Below are 10,612 nucleotides of genomic sequence, written 5' to 3'. Positions count from 1 at the left end.
CAACAAACGGAGATGAGACTGATGAGGGGAAGGATGGCGGTTGCGGAAAGTAAACACATGGAAAAGCAGCTCAGATTTCGCGGTTTGCCGGAGATAGAAGGAAAGACAGCGCAAGAACAGATGACTGAGGTGTTAGCTGAATACCTGGGGAAGGAGGAGGAGGAAGTTGTGGCTATCCTCGATGTGGCATATCGCGTGAATTCGAGAATTGCAACCCAGAGGAAAGTACCAAGAGATGTGATTGTGCAATTTACAACACGAAACATGAAAGAGAAGATTGTGACTAAACAGTTTCAAGATCCATTGGAGATCGATGGCAAGACAATTATCATAATGAAGGAATTACCCAGATCAGTGTTATTAGATCGGAAAAAATATAAAGCGCTAATCCAGATGTTGAAGGACATGAAAATCAGGTACAGATGGGAGCTTCCAGAAGGTTTGTCCTTTGAATTTGGAGGTGCCAAAAAGCGCATTAGATCTGAGCGGGAGATGGAGCGATTTATAAGGGACAATGAAAAAGACTTACCAACAAGATTATGAGTATGGAGTGTAAAGTATTATCTTGGAATGTAAATGGACTAAACTCACCGAATAAGAGGAAAAATATCTTCCACTGGCTATTAAAACAAAAATGTGACATTGTTTGCTTGCAAGAGACTCATATTCGAAAGCAGGATGTAAAATATTTAAAATTGGGAAAATTGGGCAAGGAATTTGTAGCGGCCTCAAGCAAGAAAAAAAGAGGAGTGGTGTTGTATGTAAAAGAGGAGCTACAGCCAAAATTTGTAATGAAAGATGTGGAAGCCAGATTTGTAGCAGTGGAATGTATTTGGAATTTAAAGAGAGTGTTGGTAGTCGGAGTTTCTGCGCCTAACGGTGCAAAAGAAAGCTTCTTTGAGGATTTGAGGAAGCATTTAGACGATCTTTCATATGACCAGATAATTCTTGCTGGAGACTTCAATGGAATGACAGACTTGGAATTAGATAAAAAGACAATAACGGCACAAAAGAAAAGAGGATTATTACCAAAGCTCTTTTTTGAGTTGATTCAACAAGAGACTCTCGAAGATGTATGGAGGAGAGAATATCCCAAAAGCAGACAGTTTACTTTTTATTCTGCAAGGCACTCTACATTATCAAGAATTGACATGATCTGGGCCTCAAAAGACTTAGCGTTATGGACTAAGGAGGTAGAAATAATGCCGATGATAGGCTCAGATCATAACCCAATTATGTGGAAATTAGGGAAAAGGAAAAAAAGGAAAGCATGGAGAATAAATGAGGACTTGCTACAAGAAGGTGAGAATATGGAGATATTGAGAAGAGAGACAAAGTTCTTCATACAGTATAATGTGAACAAAGAAGTACCAACTGACAAAGTTTGGGATGCTTATAAGGCGGTTATAAGGGGCATACTAATGGACTTAAATGGTAGAGCAAGAAAGAAAAAAGAGGAAAAAAGACAAGAGATTGAGGAGAAAATAAAAGCCAAAGAAATACAGCTAAAAAAGAGACCAGGGAAAAAGAAATTATATCAGGAAATTAAAATACTTCAAGAACAGCTAACAGCAATGAGTAATAAAGAATTGGAGTGGAATCTTAAAAGACTGAATCAGAAAGCATTTGAAGGTGCAAATAAACCTGGGAAGTACCTGGCATGGCAATTGAAGAAGAGAAGGGAAAAGAAAATAATAAACAAAATTTGTGAAGACAACAAAATGTATTTGGAACAGACTACCATTAGTAGAGCCTTTTATAAATTCTACGCTAAGCTGTACAATAAGAAAGAAGTAAATAAAGAATCAATAGCGTCATATTTGGAGAAAATGAAACTTCCAGAAATCTCGGAAGCTTGGAGAAATAAATTGAACAGTGAAGTAACGGACGAGGAAATAAGTAAGGCAATACAATCTGCAAATCTAGGAAAGGCGCCAGGGCCAGATGGACTTACGGCTAAATTTTATAAGACAATGGCCAATGAACTGGCACCATTCCTAAAAGAGGTGATCAATGGAGTTTTAAGGGATCAAAGGATTCCAGACACCTGGAGTGAAGCGAACATATCATTGATCCCAAAAGAGGGCCAAGACTTGACTAATGTGAAAAATTACAGACCGATATCGTTACTTAACAATGACTATAAAATCTTTGCGAAGATACTGGCGGAGAGACTGAAGGGGTGGCTCTCGGAAATCATAGAGGAGGAACAAGCAGGTTTTTTGCCAGACAGACAAATCAGAGACAATTTAAGGACAGTGATTAATGCTATTGAATATTATGATAAGCGTTGTGACAAAGAGGTTGGTTTCTTCTTTGTTGATGCTGAAAAGGCGTTTGACAATTTAAACTGGGATTTTATGTTTGCCACTATGGAAAAGCTACAACTGGGAGAAAGATTCATCAGAGCAATTAAGGAAATCTACAGAGACCAGACTGCAGCAATTGTGGTGAATGATGAATTGACTAAGAAATTGACTATTAGTAAAGGAACAAGACAAGGTTGCCTGTTGTCTCCACTGTTGTTCATTTTAGTATTGGAGATCCTGATGATACAAATACGACAAGACGAGGAAATTCGAGGAATAAAAATTAAGGACTATTCATACAAGGTCAGAGCATTTGCGGATGATATAATGTTAATTGTAGAGGACCCACTGGAGAATATGCCAAAAGTGATTGATAAGATTAAGGAGTTTGGAGACTTGGCAGGTTTCTATATTAACAAAAAGAAATCAAAGATACTATGTAAAAACATGACTAAGCAGAAACAACAATTGTTAATGGAAATAACGGACTGTGAAGTAACAAGTAAGGTGAAATATTTGGGAATTGAACTGACTGCAAAGAACATAGACTTATTTAAAAATAACTATGAAAAACTATGGATTCAGATAGAGAGAGACTTGATTAAATGGAACAGGCTGAATCTGTCATGGTTGGGTAGGATTGCAGCAGTTAAGATGAATGTGTTACCAAGAGTAATGTTTTTGCTACAGACAATACCAATCATCAGAGACTCTAAACAATTTGAAAAATGGCAGAGGAAATTATCAGATTTTGTATGGGCAGGCAAGAAGCCTCGAGTGAAAATGAAAGTTTTACAAGATGCAAAGGAAAGAGGCGGAATGCAACTGCCCAATCTGAGACTCTATCACGATGCAATCTGCCTAGTGTGGCTGAAAGAGTGGATGACATTAAAGAACAAGAAATTATTAGCCCTAGAGGGATACAAAAAAATATTTGGATGGCACGCATACCTATGGCACGATAAAGTAAAGGTCAACTCGATGTTCCTGCATCATTTTATACGGAGAAGTCTATATATAATCTGGAAGAAGTACAGAATTTATCTACAAGAAGGAACTCCTTTGTGGGTAGTTCCATATGAGGTGATAGACCCGAGAGCTGTTGATAATGAACAACAATGTTTAACTTATAAAGAAATAATTAGAATTGAACTATCTAAGCTCAGAATAAAGACGCAAGAGGAACTATCACCTCATTACGATTGGTTCCAGTATAGACAGATCAGAGACTTATATAATTCGGACTCTGTAAAGGGAGGTATACGAATAGAGAATTCGGAACTAGAGCAGACCCTTTTTAAAGAAGATAAGAAAAGAATATCTAAGGTATACCAAGTACTGTTGAAATGGTATACTGAGGATGAGACAGTTAAAACACAAATGGTGAAATGGGCTATAAATTTTAACAAAGAAATAACAATGGAGGCATGGGAATACTTGTGGAAGACTACAATGAAGACAACGACATGTACTAGCATTAAAGAGAACATTTACAAAATGATTTATCGTTGGTACATGACACCAAAGAAGATTGCGCTAGGGAATTTGAATATTTCTAATAAATGCTGGAAATGTAGGAAGCATGAGGGCTCCCTCTATCATATGTGGTGGTCGTGTGAGGTAGCTAGGCAGTACTGGGGGGAAATAATAAGGGAAATGAGTGAAATTTTACAATTTCAAATTAATAAGAACCCAGAACTCCTGCTACTAAACTTGGGAATGGAGGGAATTCCAGCCCATCATAGGACATTGATATTTTATATGACGGCAGCGGCTAGACTTTTGTATGCGCAAAAATGGAAAGTACAAGAAGTGCCAACCATTGAAGATTGGATTTACAAATTGCTGTATATGGCTGAAATGGACAAGATGACAAGAAAACTGAGAAATCTGGACTCAGGGCAGTTTAACACAGATTGGGAGAAGCTGAAACAATATTTGGAGAAGAAATGGGAGGTGGGAGGAAAACTGTGGCAGTTTGAGAACTACTGATGTATAATAAAGTGCAGAGGAGGGTGACTTTACCGGGGGGGAGAAGAGATAAAAGCGAATCTATAAGCAGTTAGATTAATAGATGGATATATATATAGATATATGAAGGCTAACAAATAGAACATTGATAGAAAATAATTAACTATAAGGATTAAATATAAGGATTGAGTAACCAATAATATTTTTTTTCTTTGGTAAGATCTGTATAATGCACCAAACTGAATGGCTAAGGATAAAGATGAGTCAAATTGATTGACTATATGATGAGAGTTATATTGAATTATATTGAATTATTATAAGAAGACAGCAATATATGGAGCATAAGTTAAATTGTTTGACTTAAATGAATGTATGATTTACATGGTTTATGGTTTATAGAAATATTTGAATTATAGAAATTGGGATAAATTGTTTATCCAAGATGGAAATAAGGACTTACAGTTTGGGTATAGAATATTAAAAATAGTTAAGGATGTACTGCTTAGAATAAAGGAGAATATATATTTGTTTTAGATAGAGGAATCAAATAGAAGTAAGGGAAAAGGGACAAGGGGTTGGAAAGCTGTTGGAAGTCAATAAAAGGGGGGGAAAGGGAGGGGGTTAGAAATGAAAAATTGGGGATAATTGAATGTAATGTAAAAATAATGGATTCTAACCCAATAAAAATTTTTTCAAAAAAAAAAATAAACTCTCCTCTGTCTGGAGATCAGGGGGCGGGGCCACCAGCCATGTGACCATTTTCGCTGGGGGGCAATTTAAACTTTTAAAAACTCCCCCCTTGTTCCAGCTGACCCAAAGTGATGTCATTGTGCGGTTCTGAGTTCCACCACTGAGTTCCACCATCTCTTTTCCAAGAAAAAAAGCCCTGGAAAGAAGCATTTCCTTTGGTCTGTCCCCCTGAATCTACTGCCTATCAGTTTCATAAGTTAACTCGAGGTTCAAATATTGGAGGAGAGGCAGAAAAAGTTCTTTTTCCACACTGAACAATTTTATAAACCTTATAATGCCATCCCTTAGTTAGTTTCCCCCCCTAAATTAAAGCTGTCTGATGGATACTCCAACCTCTTGATCAGGAAAGGCTAAAGCAACTGGGAGCCAAGCTACAAGTGATGCCTTACACAGGTTGGACACTTGTCAGCTTCCCTCAAATTTTGACGGGAAATATAGGCATCCTGGTTTTATAGCTTGGCTCTCCATTACAGCTGCAAGACCAGGATGCCTACATTTCCCATGAAAACTTGAGGGAAGCTGACAAGTGTCCAACCTGTGTAAGGCATCACTTGTAGCTTGGCTCTGGGAGTATCAGCTTGTCTTTTTTACTTCTTTCTTGAAAGTGCCGAGTATGGTGGCATTGAAGTGCTGTCGGAGTCACGCGCAAATCCCAAAATCTGCAAAATGTGACTGCAAAGACCACACAAATTGCAACAGTGGTCCTTGAAGCAATGAAGGTCAAGAATGACCACAGAAACCCCTTGGAGATGTGTCATGCTAGTTATTTATCAGAATGATTAATAAGGAGAGGAGAAGACCAATGGCAAAAGTCGACATGTTTATTTGGGCAGCAGCCCATCAAGATAAGCCTTGTGTGTTAATCTAGGTACAGAAGAATGCTTGCCTCTGCCACTGAATTACAAGAATACTGTAGTATGATAAGGCATTTATCTTCATTAAGGAAGAGACACCAAGTCATTATTCACTCTTTTGTATATTTCCTCTGAGAGTGAAGAAGCCTCCTATTTCGCAAATCAAAACACAGTTTACGGTTTCAACCGCAGGGTTCAATTACAAATAGAGCTTAGGTTCAGGTGTGTAACTGTGTTGGTTTGTAGAAGAGCAAGATTCGGGTACAGTAGAGCCTTAAAGATCAACTAGATTTCCAGGGGATGAGGCCTTTAAGGTGCTGCTGGACCCGGATAGAATTAATAATCAGAATATTATTCAAATATGATAACGAAACTCCCAGAAGACAGAATAAGCAGCTTTTAAAATAGCAAGTCATTGCTCAATCAGCTATACTCAATCAGCTAAGCAGGAGGATTCTAAACTTGCATGTGTGAGTCCATGACACTGGAAATGTCTGAGATTTTTGAAGTCTTGTTCATGGATGTTGAGAGCGTGGTAAAAATAGGCTGAGGGAGGGCTTTTTTCTGGGGAAACAGGAGGGGGAATTCTCACCTGGGGCAACTCCCAGGAAGAGGTGGTTCGCCTCTCAATACATCTGTGTGCATGCAGCGTGTGTGCTCCTGGGACTGCACGATGACGTCACTTAAGTGACATCATTGCGCAGGCATGGCTGCTACGGGAGCACTCCTGTGCTGCATGGAGGGGTCCGATTCGGCTTGGAATGGGCTGCTCCACTGCAGGACTCCCCCGCCCGGCAGTGGCTGGATCTGGGCTATTTCAGGCCCAAATTGGGCCAAAATGGACCCAAAATGGGCCAGATCAGCCTGGAACAGGCTGTTGCCACATGGGAAAGCACTCTCCCATAGGGCAGCAGCCCAAACCTGGCCATTTAGGGCCTGATCTGGGCCATTCTGGGCCCAATTTAGGCCAGAAAAGCCCAGATGGGCCTGAAACAGGCTGCTGCCACATGGGAGAGCACTCCCCTGCTGGGCATTGGCCCAATCCTAGCCATTTTGGACCTAAATTGTGCCCAAAGTGGCCAAAATGGCGAAGATTGGGCTACTGCCGGGTTGGGGGAGTGTTCCTGCACCTGACAGAGACCCAATCATGGCATTTTGGGCATGATCCTGGCCATATTGGGCCCAATCCTGGCCATTTTGGACCCAAATTGGGACCCAAATGGCTGAAAGGTGCCCCCAAATGACCAGGATTGGGCTGCTGCTAGGCAGAGAAGTCTTCAGCCCCGATCCTGGCCATTTCGGACCCAATCCTGGCCATTTTGGGCTCCAAATGGGCAGAACAGCCCCAAAACGGCCCAGATTGGGGCTGAACCGGCCTGGAATGGGCCGCTGCCAGGCGGGGGAACCCTCCCCTGCCTGGCAGTGGCCCAATCCTGGCTGTCTCATCCCTGATCCAGGCCCTTTGGGCCCTAAATGGGCCCAAAATGGCCCAAACCACCTAGATCGGGGCCGGAACGGTCCAGATCGGGCTGCTGCCATGTGGGGGAACCCTCCCCTGCCTGGCAGTGGCCCAATCCTGGCTGTCTCATCCCTGATCCAGGCCCTTTGGGCCCTAAATGGGCCCCAAATGGCCCAAACCACCTATATCGGGGCCAGAACGGTCCAGATCGGGTTGCTGCCAGGTGGGGGAACTCTCCCCGGCCTGGCACCAGCCAAATCTGGGCTGTTTTTGCCCCAGTGTGGGCCATTTTGGGCCCTAAATGGGCCCGAAATGGCCAAAGTGGCCCAGATTTGGGACGAAACTGCCTGGATCAGGCTGCCGCCGGGTGGGGAATTGGCCAAAAATGGCCCAAACAGCCTGATTGGGGCTGAATTGGTTTGGATTGAGCTGCTGTCAGGAGGGGGAACATTCCCTTGCCAGGCACCGGCCTGATCCGGGCCATTTTGGGCCCAATCCTGGCCATTTTGGACACTTAATGGGCCCAAAACAGCACTGAAACAGCTGTATTGGGGCCAAAAGAGCCTGAATTGGGTTGCTGCTGGTCATGGGAATCCTCTCTGGCCTGGCACTAGCCCGATTCAGGTCATTTCAGCCCTGATCTGGTCCCTTTTGGCACCGTTTTGGCCATTTTAGGCCTATTTAGGGCCCAAAATGGCCCAGATCAGGGCCAAGACAGCCAGGATTGGGCTGGTGCTGGGAGGGAGAACCCTCCCCCCCTGGGTGTGGCCCAATCCAGGTTGTTTGAGGACCGATCCATGCTCAAAGTGGCCAAAATATGCCATTTTAAAAATACCCACATGACACCTGTCACATGGGTATTTGAAGAGCTGCCGGAACGCTGTTCCAGGCCTTTCCAGCTCAAAAAAAGCCCTGGCCTGAGGGAGTGCCGGAACTGGCTGTGTCTGAATTTGTGTGGCTGCTTCCCAAAGAATTGCTGCCAATGTCTGAAGCAAAATCCAAGTGGTTTTGAATGATTCTCCTCAAGAGAATCTTCAGTTTACCTGAGCAGAATCCTCCAAAAGTAGCTAGATTTTGCTCCAGACACTTCAGGAGTTCCAAGGGAGCTTAGTTTGAGAAGAGCCACAGAATTTCTCAAGTTATTTCCATATCATGATGTTGTCCTTCCTATACAAAGGAGCCACATTCCTTTGGTGTTGTCCTACATAGCTGCAGTGTGCAAGCTGGAGCCACATAGGCTGAGTCAATAATGTGGGCCAACTTTTGTTGCTCTCTCTCTCAGCTGGGTACTGATCAGACCGGAATGAGCCACACTGCTCATCCCTAGCCGTATGATTCACACACACATATTGCAGCCGTATGGGGTGGTATGGTGGAGAGTGAAGAAGTCTTGAACGGTCATCACATTTGATCCAAGCTGACGTTTATCAGGGAAAACATTTATCAGGGAAAACATATCTGAAATTCAAGTGAAACTAAACTCATTTCCTTAACATTGCCACATTTTTTGCATCGCTCTGTGATTGCAGTGGTTGTAAATCACTCCCACCAGAGCAGATTTTGCTTGTGCTTTAGATGAAACGTGGGTTCTCTCAAAATCTTGCAGATGTACTCCCCAAATTATGATGTTCGGTTTCTATATTCCTAGAATGTTTCACAATACAGCAGCAACACTCTCTAGGAGTTCTGCCCCAGAATTATCTGTCTCTATTACCTTTTCATCTTGCCTTTCCTCCAAGTATCTCGTGTGGCATTCGCCCTTCTCCCGTCTTCAGTTTTTATCCACATTACAAATGTGCGAGGTAGACAGGCTGAGATTTAATATGGTGTAGGGCTTGGAGTGTCTGTCTAGGATCTGCAAGAACTCGGTTTGAAACCCTTTTCTGCCATGGAAGCCTGCCCGACTTGGGCCAGTCATACAGCCTAACCTACTTAAGAGGGCTGTTTAAAGGATAAAATGTAGGAGAGGAAAACAATCTAAGTTTCTTTGTGTCCCCATTGGGACACAAGTAAAATAAATAAAATGAAATAAATAAACGAGCCCAGGGTCACCAGGTGAATTTCATGATGGAGTGGGCATTAGAACCTACCCAACCACCGCAATATTTTTGGAGGCTTTGCTTTGGGTGCCCCTGCTTTCCAAGAGCAGGTGGGTGGCAACCTGGGAGAGGGCCTTCTCAGCTGTGATGCCCATACTCTGAAGTTCTCCCCACAGGAAGATTTGTCTGTCCCCTTCTGTTGCCATCTTCAGCCAGCAGTTAAAGGCTTCTTTGTTTTGGTTGGCGTTCCCTCAGCGATCTCTCCTTGATACCCAATGAATGGTTTTAACTGTTTTAATTGCTGTTTTTATGCCTCTGTATGTTTTTAGCTCTGGTTTTAACTGTTCTAACGATGTATTGTTATTGCTTTTGCTTGTTTTAATCATTTTAAAACGTGATCCTATTATGTATGTTTTAATTTGTTAGCTAGCTTGGTGGCCCTTCTGGAGGCAGAAAGGCAGAATATAAATTTAGTTAAATATTTTTTTACAAACCTTGGCCTTGTGAGTCCGAGTCCATAAAGATTACCCCTCATTGTCTCTCCTTTGCCTCTATAATAAACAGAACAGGAAAAATAGTCGGGAAACCTAATTGTTGCGGTAGGAGCCCAAACAAGCTGCTATCCCAGCGATCATCACAACAATAGCACAAATTAAAAGGAAATTAAACTATAAAAATTATACAGTGCCAGTTTCTGCTTTCTGAAAAAGTAGCTCTTCTGTTGTAGCTCAGTTATTTTATTTAGTCCTCTCCACGGAAATCTTTAGTAAAAGGCGAAAGATTTATGCGATCTGAAGAGAAACCAGAGTAGCTTCCCTTCCTTCCTTGGGCAATCTCAGTGCTACTGTCTGATAACTTTCCTGACAATCAAACCTCTGCTATAGTGGCTTCCTTTTTAGCCACGGTGATAAAGAAACAAAATCTTCATGAGCTTAGATAGTTTAAAGTGATAATGACGAGTTATGTCTGTGTGAATTGGGTCTGTTCAAGTGTACAGTTCATATTTTGTTGGTGTTTGTATGGCTTATGGCTTCGGCCGGAAAAGCAATAAACGATTTATTTATTATTTAGTCCACACAATGCTATTTATGGGAATCTGCCTGGTGCTGCTTTTGCTGACAATAAAAGGAAACAAATCTGAAGTTTATTGGTAGCGAATGTAATTTTTTATATATATATTGGCTGTCCAAAGTGATCTAATTGCCTTACACTTGGGCCCATGGAGATTTC

At 42.0% G+C, this 10,612-nt stretch overlaps 1 non-coding gene across 1 annotated transcript; it reads right to left on the bottom strand.

Annotated features, from left to right (window-relative positions):
* Nucleotides 1-10,075: 10,075 nt before the first annotated feature.
* On the bottom strand, nucleotides 10,076-10,193 carry LOC129325348 (U5 spliceosomal RNA). The gene has a single exon (XR_008596602.1). It is a non-coding gene; the product is annotated as a U5 spliceosomal RNA (small nuclear RNA).
* Between the last annotated feature and the right edge of the window lie 419 nt (nucleotides 10,194-10,612).

The sequence above is a fragment of the Eublepharis macularius genome, chromosome 2 (genome assembly GCF_028583425.1).
Source record: "Eublepharis macularius isolate TG4126 chromosome 2, MPM_Emac_v1.0, whole genome shotgun sequence".
NCBI lineage: Eukaryota > Metazoa > Chordata > Lepidosauria > Squamata > Eublepharidae > Eublepharis > Eublepharis macularius.
The sequence above is the reverse complement of the archived record's forward strand: the minus strand, read 5'-3'. Positions and strand labels throughout refer to the sequence as shown.